This window comes from Neophocaena asiaeorientalis, unplaced genomic scaffold (genome assembly GCF_003031525.2).
Source record: "Neophocaena asiaeorientalis asiaeorientalis breed wild unplaced genomic scaffold, Neophocaena_asiaeorientalis_V1.1 scaffold521, whole genome shotgun sequence".
NCBI lineage: Eukaryota > Metazoa > Chordata > Mammalia > Artiodactyla > Phocoenidae > Neophocaena > Neophocaena asiaeorientalis.
This window is the reverse complement of record NW_020174712.1, coordinates 6,611,719-6,623,062: the sequence shown is the minus strand read 5'-3', so window position 1 is coordinate 6,623,062 and position 11,344 is coordinate 6,611,719.

Sequence of the window (11,344 nt, the reverse complement as noted above, 5' to 3'; positions counted from 1 at the left end):
ATTATCTCAACTTGTCTTTTAAAGTAGGTCAAAGTATGGGTGAAACTGTCTGGAAAGAAACTCAGCTCAATACTGATTTACTTACCTGAACCTTTCTTAGTAACAGATTCATAGCCAACTCTTTGATATTTTTAGGTATCAGAGATTCCAAAAGTCATAGCCTCTGGTAAAGAATCCCTGTTACTCTCTACTAAGACTGGAACAGTCAACATGAAGATAGAAACACAAGATAGAGACTTCCCTACCCAGGAGAACCATACAGCTCAGGGTAGGGCCAAATCTCCATGATGGAGAGCAAGTTCATTTCTGGGCTCTGCATTCCCTAACCTACAAGGACCACAGCATCGTCATGATTCAGGTTTCTGGGGTTCCCCAGAGGCTGAGTCTCCAGGTCTCCAGGATCTTCCCCCATCCACTCACTAACGCCTGATATTTCTTCAAGCAAAAACCGAGAGCTTCACTGCCCTGGAAGAAATCAGACTTAAAATGGCAGTATTCTTGGAACATTGACTAAAATTGGCCCAACTTGTGAATGACTGACAGCAGATGCTTTTCAAAAAGTGAGCATTTAGAGCAAGTAAGCAGGAGAAAGCAAATAGGCACAGGACTGTTGAAGTAGGAAGGAGGACACCACTGAGTAAAGAAAGGAGAGGAGGGAGGTTTTCGAGTCATTTACATTCTAGCTGATACTTGTCTGTCTTCCCCTAGCCATTTAGAGGTGCTCGTAACTAGCCAACAGGTGGAACATCTTTACAGCATGCCATATCCTGGAGTTAGGAGAGTAATTTCTCTTGGCCCATTTTAAGTAGACCAGGGTTCTGGGATCCTTACCTTACCCCATGGTGTCTCTTGATGAGTGGCTCTGGGAGCATCGAAAATGTCTAGCACTTATATTAGAATGAGATTCTCAGAGCTATATTTAAAATCACCAAAGTTAGCGCCTGCTCAAACATTAAAACACTAATTTAAAAAATCATCTTAGGGCTTCCCTGTTGGTGCAGTGGTTGGGAGTCCGCCTGCCGATGCAGGGGCCACGGGTTCGGGCCCCGGTCCGGGAAGATCCCACATGCCGCGGAGCGGCTGGGCCCGTGAGCCATGGCCGCTGAGCCTGCACGTCCGGAGCCTGTGCTCCGCAACGGGAGAGGCCACACCAGTGAGAGGCCTGCGTACCACACACAAAAAAAAAAAAAAAAAAAAAAAGAAATGTGCTTCTACAGACGTAAGTCTATAAGCGCAGCCTGCTCCCCACCCCTGGATCACACTACCTCTCTCGCTCGCCCATTTCCTGCTTTTTGCTTCTCCTGCTATTTTCCCCTTTTCTCTCCAAGTCTCCTTTTGTTAAGCCAATGCCAGGGGCTGCTGCCCTTGCTCTTTGGAGAGAGGTGATAACGCAGAGTCACTAGGATAAAGCTGTGCCCTCCCAAGTACGACAGTGGTTCCCTGGACACAGTTTTATTTTCATTTTCAATTATTTATTTTTTTGACGCATACTATTTTGTTCATTTCAGGTATACAACATAATGATTCAACATTTAAAGGCTGTTTTTAAGAGGCTGGTTCTGTGTCGTCAGGCTCCTCTTTTCCAGCATCAAGAAGTTGCTGATGATTCACGGGAGGCTTGGACCCCCTGCTTTGTTCCATCGCTGAGCCACCCCACGCTTCATGAGGTTGGGGGGGGGTCAGTGGACTGCAAACACTAGAGGCCAGTGTAAGAGTGTGGTGGAGGGAGCAGACAGGCATCCGTTAAGAAAGAAAGAAAAACTGGCTGTTGCAGGTAATATGATCGTTTATCTAAAAACCCAAGAGGTCAACTGAAAACTATTTAGACTAAATAAGAGGGTCCATTACGGTGACCAAACACAAACATACAAAAAGTGATCATGCTTTAGGAAACCAGGCTTCAAGCATTATTTGACTTAGAGCTGTAAGGCAATGCTTATTTTAATTGGCCAATATTACAGCAATTGTTGGAGAAAGAATGGAGAAGATGAATGCAAACAGAGAATCTAATAATAAAATTCCTTCTCACCCTAGAGACAAAGCAGATGGGTTTTTTCAGTGAAATACAACCTATAAAAAATACAACTTTAGCAGTTTCATTTTTCAAATTTGGAGGCATGTTGTGGTTGTCTCATTCAAGGATAGTAAGCCTTGTGACAATCCTGGAAAGCCCCTATATCTCTTGTAACCCTCGCTCCCATCCCAACAGACTGCATTAGTTCCTAGGGCTGCCATAACGAAGTACCACAGACTTTGCGGCTTAAACAACGGAAATGTATTTACTCACAGTTCTGGAAGCTAGAAGTCAGAGATTAAGATGTCAGCAGGGTTGGCGTCTCCTGAGGCCCAGATCCTTGGCCTGTAGATGGCTGTCTTCTCCCAGAATCTTCACACGATCTTCCCTCTGTGTATGTGTCTATATCCAAGTTTCCTCTTCTTAAAAATAAGAATACCAGTGATACTGGTTTAGGATCCTCCCTAATGACCTCATTTTATTTAATTACCTCTTTAATTACTTTTATTTTATTACCTCTTTAATTTACCACATTTTAAAGTACTAGAGGTTCGGACTTCAACATCGATTTTTTTTATTGCAGTATATTTGATTTACAATGTGTAAATTTCTGCTGTACAGCAAAGTGATTCAGTTATATATATATGTACATCCTTTTTTATATTCTTTTCTATTATGGTTTATCCCAGGATATTGAATATAGCTCCCTGTGTTATACAGTAGGACCTGTTGTTTATCCATCCTATATGTAATAGTTTGCATCTGCTAATCCCAAACTCTCACTCCATCCCTCCCCCACCCCCCTCCCCCTTGGCAACCACAAGTCTGTTCTCTATGTCTGTGAGGGACTTCAACATTTAAATATGGGGGGAAGTGGGGGGACACAACTCAGACCATAACACAGACGTAGGATAAGTTTAGACATGTAAATTTAGCTAAAGTATATGTGACAGAAGTTTGGGAAAATATAATTCTAAAATTATTTTCTATATACCAGTTAATCAATTTGAAAATGTAATGGGGGAAATTTTCATTCATAGTAGCAAAACAAATACATAAGCAAGTAAAAATAGGAACTAAGTTTAACAATTAACAAATAAGACTTACATGGAAAAAATATAACTATGTGTTTATAACTATATAAGTGCTTAACTATAACTTAACTAGTAACTACACACACGTGTCTATACACATACACACACACACACATAGGTAGCCCAAATTTAGCTAAAGTGTATTTGACACAAAATACACTTAAGAAGGCTTGGGATTACAGAATTTCAAAATTGTTGTCCTAATACCAGCATTCACCAATTATAGAATATAATGGGGACATAAAAATAGACTTGAACAAATGGAAATATATATAACTTTATGACACATTCTGGGATAGGAAGACTTAATATCGTGAATATGACCATTCTTCCCCCAAAAATAAAATCGATGCAATCATAATCAAAACACAAAGTTTTTATGAAGGTTAACAAAGTGATTTCAAACTTCATCTGGAAGAGAAAATGTACAAGCATAATTAACATAAGATCAATGATGGGGGCATCCCTTGTCCAAACAAATAATAAAATATACTATAAATTGGTACCAGTTAATGCAGTGTGGTGTTTCTATAGGTATAGATAAAAAGATCAATAGAATAGAATAGACAAAACTGAAACAGACCCATGTTTGTGTGTAATTTAATACACACTAAAAGTCAATTCAGAAAGATGGGAAAAGAACCAATCATTTAACAAATGATAACGTGACACTCATCATCCAGTTGGAAACATAAACATAAAATTAGATTTGTAATTTGTGATACCAAAACCAAAAAATGACAGATGGATTTAAAGACTAAACAGACCAACAAAATTATAAAAGTTTTAGATGAAAATATAGAACACGTAATTTGCTGATTTGTGGCAGAGAAGGTCCATCTAAGGGGATATAAAACCCCGATGCCATGAAAAAAATTACTGAAAAATGTAATTGCTAAACATTTGTTGTATTTCTTAAAGAAAGGCACCATTAGCAAAACTAAAACACAAGCAAAGGATTAGAAGAAAAGTCTGCAGTATGTATAACACCCAAGAGCTTATTATCCAGAACATATTAAGATTCTACTATAGTAAGGCAATAAGAAAAAGAACTCAATTTTCAAATACAAATGGCTAATAAAAACATAAGATGCCCATCCTCAATAGTAATAAAAGGAATAGGAATTGAAATAGCATAATGAGATCCCCCCTCCCAGGTTGTAAAAATTGAATAGATTAGTCACGTCCAGGACTGGTGGGTGGGAAGAAATGCGTAGGCTCATGGGCTCCCAAAGAAAGTAGAATTGGCTATAAATAGGAACAGCTTTGTTGAATTGGCAGCGTTAATCAAAATTGCTAAATATCATGGCTTTGGCTGAATAATTTCATTTTTATCTATGTATCTGTGTTATAGAAATACTCATGGGCGTAAAGCTATCTGGATAAGGACAGTTATTGCAGCATTTTTTTGTAAAGGAGTTTTTTAAAACAACCAAAGTATCTATAAACAGGAGCAAAATTTAAACTATGGTGCATCATTACCATGAAATACTTTATAGCTAGAAGGGTCGGGGACGTGAAAGGGTATGTTTATTATTATTATCATTTCCTGCCCTATATAGTTCTGTGGTGGTTTAAAATATTTTTTAATGGATTAATTAATTTTGAAAAAAAAGGTCTTTTTGAAATAAAAGGAAACACAGGTGGAGTAGCTGAGTGCAACCCTCATTAATGTCAACTCTCTTCATATGTGGTGCCTTTTGTCTCTCTCTCTCTCTCTCTCTCTCTCTCTCTCTAGTAAACAACCAGCAGACGCTTGTGGGAAAGAGCTGCTGAAGGATTCTGGGCTCTCCTTGTGTCTGAGGCTCCCAAGGATTCGAAATGTTCACGCCAGCCTGCATTCAGCTTTTAAGGATTCATTACAATTTTAGCTGTTTTCTTTTCACGGCTACTTCTACGGCAGCCACCTACTCCACCCGACTCCTTCAGAGGGTAGAACAGACTGTGTGTTCCCTCTCTCCGTGGAATGGGCTGCAATTCCGGCCACCAGGCTCTTTTGCCATCTTAGCTCTCTGTTATCAAGCCTATCAGGTAAGTCACAAAGTACTTGCCTCCCGTCTTGGGAGTTTCTGAGGAGTGACTTTATGGTCAGGAGGGCCCTGTTGGAAAGCTTTCACTTCTAGTGATTTCAACAGCTCATTTTAACCGGTAGAGTGAGGGGTTCGACCCAGAGACATGGGTGTCAAACAAAACCTGGATTAAGACTTCCTACCAGTCTGCCTTTGGGCCGCCTCATCCATAAAATGGGGCCGAAACTAACCACACAGCCTCCCTTGTAGGTTTGTTGTTGATACAAGGAACAAGAAATGCATGTTGGGGGTTTTATGCTCTGTGTGGAACACGGTAAGTTCCTAATTAACGAGTATTACTTTCCAGAAACTGGTGGTAGATGCAAAATTTAATAAGACGCATTGTTTGCCCTTGAACTCAGGAGGGTGCAGGAGAAAGAAGCACAACCAGATTCACCGCTAAGTCCTGCATTTTGTTGCAGCTGCTACCGTGAAGTATTTGTACTAGGGAAGCGCTTAGCCCTGCCCGGAGCAGGTGAGGTCTGAGCTGAGCCTTGTAGGATGAGCTCGGCCAGGGGTTGGGGGTGTCGAGAGGGCAGGCAGGTGGTGGAAGGAGGAAGGGGACTCTTGGCGGCAGAGGGCGCAGCGGGAGCAGTGGACCCCCGCGGGCGCTGGGCCGAGGGCGCTGGGAGCGTGCTGTTGGTGTGAAGGGCAGGACCGGGGAGCTGTAGCTGCCTCCACCCTCCAGCCCCGGGGCCGGAGAACTCTGTAGCAGGAGCCTTGCTGGAGAGCCTTTGAAGGGTTTTTAGTTGGGTTAGAGTTTTTTGAGAGTTGCATTTGAAGATCAGTCTAATAGCTGGAGCAAGCATGGATTGAGGTGCAAGAAGGAGGGGCAGGGAGACCAACCAGGAGGCTGTGGCCCCTTGCTGATGACAGACGGTAACATCGTGAGCCGGGGCGGGGAGGGAGGGATGATGGCAAAGTGCGGCGGCCTTGACTCATAGCCGGCAGGGAGAGCCCGCAGGATGTGGGGGCGTGTGGAGCGAGGGACAGGAGCTGCAGACCGAACCCCAGGCCCCAGCACAAGAGGGAAAGCCAAGGTGTCAATTTCTCGGAGTCCGGAGGGGCCCCTGATGCTCCAGCTTGGATCTGTTTTCTGGCACAGTCCCTCCTGAACGCTTAATCGAGTCCTATGTAGGGCAATGGGACTTCTGAATAAAAGAGGAAGGAGAAATTTCTCCAAAACCTCTGCCAGGCACCGGGGAAGGAGCTGGCCTGCCGTGGGCCTCTCTGAAGGCAGAGCAGCCTCCCCACTGAAGCCCCAGGGTTCTCACGTCTCAGCTGCAAGACAGACGCGGTGTCCAGCAGGTACAGCGCTCGGTGCAGAGCCGGGACAACCGAGGGCAGTGGTCTTGTTAGAGCCCGTGAGAGACCTGCTGGGAATGAAGAGAAATACTTAGGGGGCGCTTTTTACAGAGCATTATAGCTGCACTTGAGCTGGTGGGGAGAGCGCTGGTGACATTTGGACAGCTACGGTTAATTGTGACCCCATCAGTACCCGCAGGATTGCGCGGGGCCTGCTTGAAGTTGATAAATTTCGTGAAACGCCGAGCGCTGGGGAACTCGATGAGTGGCTGCTATAATTGACATTTCGCCCTAGCCCTCGGCGCCGGGAAAAAGCGCAGCGCTTCATGGCTCCGCCAGGGGGCAGGAGAGGTTACATTACACAGAATTTTTTTTTTTAAAAAGGAAAATCCCCAAACTTTCCCCCCAAATCTGTTCTTCCTCATGAAACTGAATCCTCCAGCTGCGGCGTCCCAGGCGCCCGCCCCTCGCCCGCCGCCTCCCCTGGCGCCCCTGCCCTCGCCCTGCGCTTTCCGCGCGCCCCGGACCTGCTGTCCCCCGCACCTCTGCCCCACCCCTTGCCCTGAAGTCGCTCCCTACTCCGTGCACCTGACCCCCCACCCCCAGGAGGGTCTCCTTACCTCCCTCTCTCCACCTCCCCTCGGAGCCCCTGGGACGGTGGCAGCTGCTCTGACCCTTAGGATCCCCACCAGAAGCGCTCCTGCGCTCCTAGAAGGCTCTCGGCAGCCGGCAAACGGAACAACCCCAGGCAGCCCCTGGTCCAGCCCCCAGTGTCAACGTGTCTGTCTGGGAGCTGCGGATCGTTTCCACCTCCGCGCGGTGTTCGCCCCGGGTCTCTGCTCGTGAGGGCGGGTGCCACATAAACTGAGCCTTTTGCAGAATTCGAAGAGTCCTCCTCCCCCATCTGCAGTCCTAGATTCGTTTCATAAACCAGCGTGGGCTTGAATCCTGCGAGATGTGCCTAAGTCTTAGACCAGATATTTCTGGGTATCAGACCTTCTCCAAACGACTCAAAACCCCACAGCTGTTACACTCCTTATCGGATTGGAGGGGAGAAGATGCAGGACATGGATTTATGTACACCATATGGGGGCCTTTGTGCCACTGAACTTTTTTGAATGAGTGCCTGTCCTGGACCCACCCTGTTGTGTAGACTCACAACCACAGGGGCAGACTTTATTGTGCATGTGTGTGTGTGTATTGTTGTATGTCTATTATCTATATTTCTGTTGGCATTTGTCTGGTTGGCTCCATTATTTTTCGATTGGTGTTATTCGTGCAGTATATTTTGCATCAGTTACATCCTGGTATCCTGAAATCTCCCTTGGAATTCTGCTCTGCAGTCACTATTTTTGCTGGTTTTGGTTGAAAAGCAGCTTTTGCTGTTATGCAACCTCCCGCTGGGGCCAGCTCACCCTGGCTCACATCTTTCATCCACTACTCAGTCCTGACCAGTTCCTTTCTTTCCCATGAAACTAGAAGCATTGGCCAGAAAAAGACCACATTCTGGTTTGCAAAGTCCAAAATGGTTGTGGGACTTGAAGTTGAATGTGAGGCTCCTTCAGCCTAGAGCCTTGCTGGATAAAGTGTAGGCAATGCTTCTCCTGGGGAGGGGCGGGGAGGAACAGGTCCTCTTTGCCTAGAGAGCAGTTGGCCTGAGTTTACGGTGTAAAATACAATATTCAATTGTTCCTGGCAGGTCCTCGTATGTGATCGCTGAAGTGATGGAAATGTAGTATTTGGTATCACTTTTTGAATAGGGCAAGAGACGGTCAGACAAAATAATTTCAAGTGGCCCATTCGCTTGGTTACACAGTTCACCCAAGATGCCTGCCGCAGGGGCTCGGGGGCAGCCTCAGCCTCTGCCTCCTGAATCTCTCCCAGCTAATGTGTGCCCAGATCATGATTACAAACAGCTGCATGAATCAATTAGCATCTGTTTGTCAAATGTAATTTATACGAACAGTATAGATTTATGAGACAGAAAGTTGAACACAGACTGAGTATTTTATAAGAAATAATTGATAAATTTTAGATGTGATAATAGCACTGTGGCTTTGTTTTTAAAAGTAAAAGTAAAATATATAGTATAAACTACTTGTGAATAAAATATTGAACACAGAAAAGTAAATCTGCTTCAGTAAAGTATAAAAGTTTTTCTAAGCCTATTAAGAATGTTTTCTCTGGTTTGAGTTAACATGTGGCTGGCTGGGACCAGGAACTGAGAGTGGCTTAGGTGGGGTGCCCTTCCAGTGCCAGCCCCTGATTAACAAGTCGGAATATGGTGCATTCCTGGGTCATCCCAAAGCACAAACTGCAGACACAGGCCCATGACTCAACTTTTCCCACTGCCTTTCAGTCTTTCCGCTCACTTCTAGGAGAGGCTTTCTAATAGTAAAAGAATTCCCTGTAAGCATATACTGGGTGTACATCTGCTCTAACCCAGCAAAGTTTGCCTGGCTTCATTCTAAAATGCTTTAAATTTTTAGAAGTAATGTTATTTCTTCTCATGAAGAGTGGGAGTTGGAAGGGCATGCCGCTCTTGTGGCATGAAAGTGAGGCATGAAAACAGTTAATAAAAGGCCCAAGATGCCACTTAGAGCCAGACGTGGCTCACGGCACCTGATTTTCAGCATTTGTATGGAATACGTGCCACTGTGTTTGTTGATACGCTGCTGCCATTTTTACATAAAAGAGTACAACATCGCAGGTCCTTACCAGCTTTTGTTATCTACATATTTTTACCCAGTGTTGGGAGCAAATGATGAAGTATAAGTATTGATTTGTTACTGCTGTTTTGTCAATCTCGCGCCACACCCTTGATCGATACTAATTTGATCTTCAGTCTAACGTGGGCTTATTTTCGGTCCTGCGAAGGTTCTTTCTGGGGAAACTAAAGAGATTCATTATGTTGTGAGGGCAAAACAGCCTGATCTCTAAGAAGGTAAGGGGAGTGACACTGAAAATGAGTCTCTAACCAGTACTCGGTATCACTATTGTGACTCAATTTATTCCTTGGGAAAAGGATAAAAATTAGTTCAGAAAACCTTGTAATGAAAAAATTGTAAAAACTCTCATTGTTCACAAGTGCAAATAATGTTTTGAAGCATTTAGGATCTTGGTCTGTATGTTTGACATACAAAATCATCTCTGATTCTTAGAGCTGAAAAAGAAAAGTTTAGGGGCAACAGAGAGACTGGGGCAGTGTGCCAGCCAGAGCAGTGAGAGAAGTTCTGAGGATTGATGGCTGCCCCTGTACAAGGTTATAAAGCCCTGCCCTTGCGGTGCTCTCTTAGGAGAGGACAGGTAACAAGTAAAGGTAACATTTCAGGAACTGATAAGCGGCGTGCAAAATCAATCATCAGGATGTATTAGTTTCCTAGAACTGCTGTAACCAAGCACAAACTAAGATGCTACAAGTTCTTAGCTCTCACACAGCCCTGGCGGATAGAAGACAAATCAAGGTGTCAGTAGGGCCATGCTGCTGCTGAGACCCTGGGCCGAATCCTTCCTTGCCTCTTTCTAGCTTTGGCTGGCGGCCGGCGATTCTCAGTGGCCCTTGGCTTACAGCTGTATCTCCCCGATCTCTGCCTCTGTTGTCACTTGGCCATCTTCTCCCTCTGTGTGTGTCTTCAGCTGGCATTTTCCTGTGTGTGTGGGTCTCCGTATAAGGACACCGGCTTATTGGATTAGAGCCCACCCTAATGACATCATCTTTTTTTTAAATTTTATTGGAGTATAGTGTTTCTACTGTACAGCAGACTGAATCAGCTGCACATGTACATACATCCCCCCTTTTTTGGATTTTCTTCCCGTTTAGGTCACCACAGAACATTGAGAGTTCCCTGTGCTATACAGTAGGTTCTCATTAGTTATCTATTTTATACATAGTATCAATAGTGTATATATGTCAATCCTAATCTCCCAATTCATCCCACCCCCCCTTTCCCCCTTGGTATCCATACCTAATGACCTCATCTTAACTTGATTATGTCTGCAAAGATCCTATTTCCAGATAAGGTTACATTCACCCGTTGCAGGGGTTAGGACTTCAATGTATCTTTTTGGAGACACAGCTGAACCTATAAGATAGGGTAAGAGGATGGAGAGGGCTGCCGAGGGCAGTGTGCATGGGGTTTGGATAGGAGGGTCAGAGGCCAGCTGAGAGGGAGGAAGCAGGTGTTGCTTGTCTGGAAGAAGAGCCACGAAGCCAAGGGCATGAGCTTCAAGGTGTCCTGGTGGTCACTGGCTGAAGGAGCATGAGAAGTAAGATGGGAGTTGGCAATGCCCTGTCGGGTGTGGGAAGACCTAGGGCTTTATTCTAAATTAGATGAAGGTCACTGGAGGGTCTCCAGCAGAGAAGTGCCCATGGTCTAACTTATATTTTCAAAGGTAGGAGTGCTCAGGTAGAAGTCAGGAGCCTGCATAGGGGGCTCTTTTAATAGTCTAGGTGAAAATGGTTGCAGTGGGTGTAGGGAGTAGAGCCTGGGTTTGGGGTCTATTTTGAGAGCAAAGCCAAGAGGGTTTGCTGCTGGATTGGACGTGGCTTTGGAAAGAAAGAAGAGAATCCTGTGTGACTCAGGTTTATGTTCTGAGCAACTGGGTGAATAGAGTTGCCATTTGCTGATAAAGGGACACCAGGGAAGGAGCTGATTTGAAAGGGCATCTACGGCTTCCCTGGTGGCGCAGTGGTTGAGAGTCCGCCTGCCAATGCAGGGGACGCGGGTTCGTGCCCCGGTCTGGGAAGATCACACACGCCGCAGAGCGGCTGGGCCCGTGAGCCATGGCCGCTGAGCCTGCACCTCCGGAGCCTGTGCTCCGCAACGGGAGAGGCCACAGCAGTGAGAGGCCCGCGTACTGCG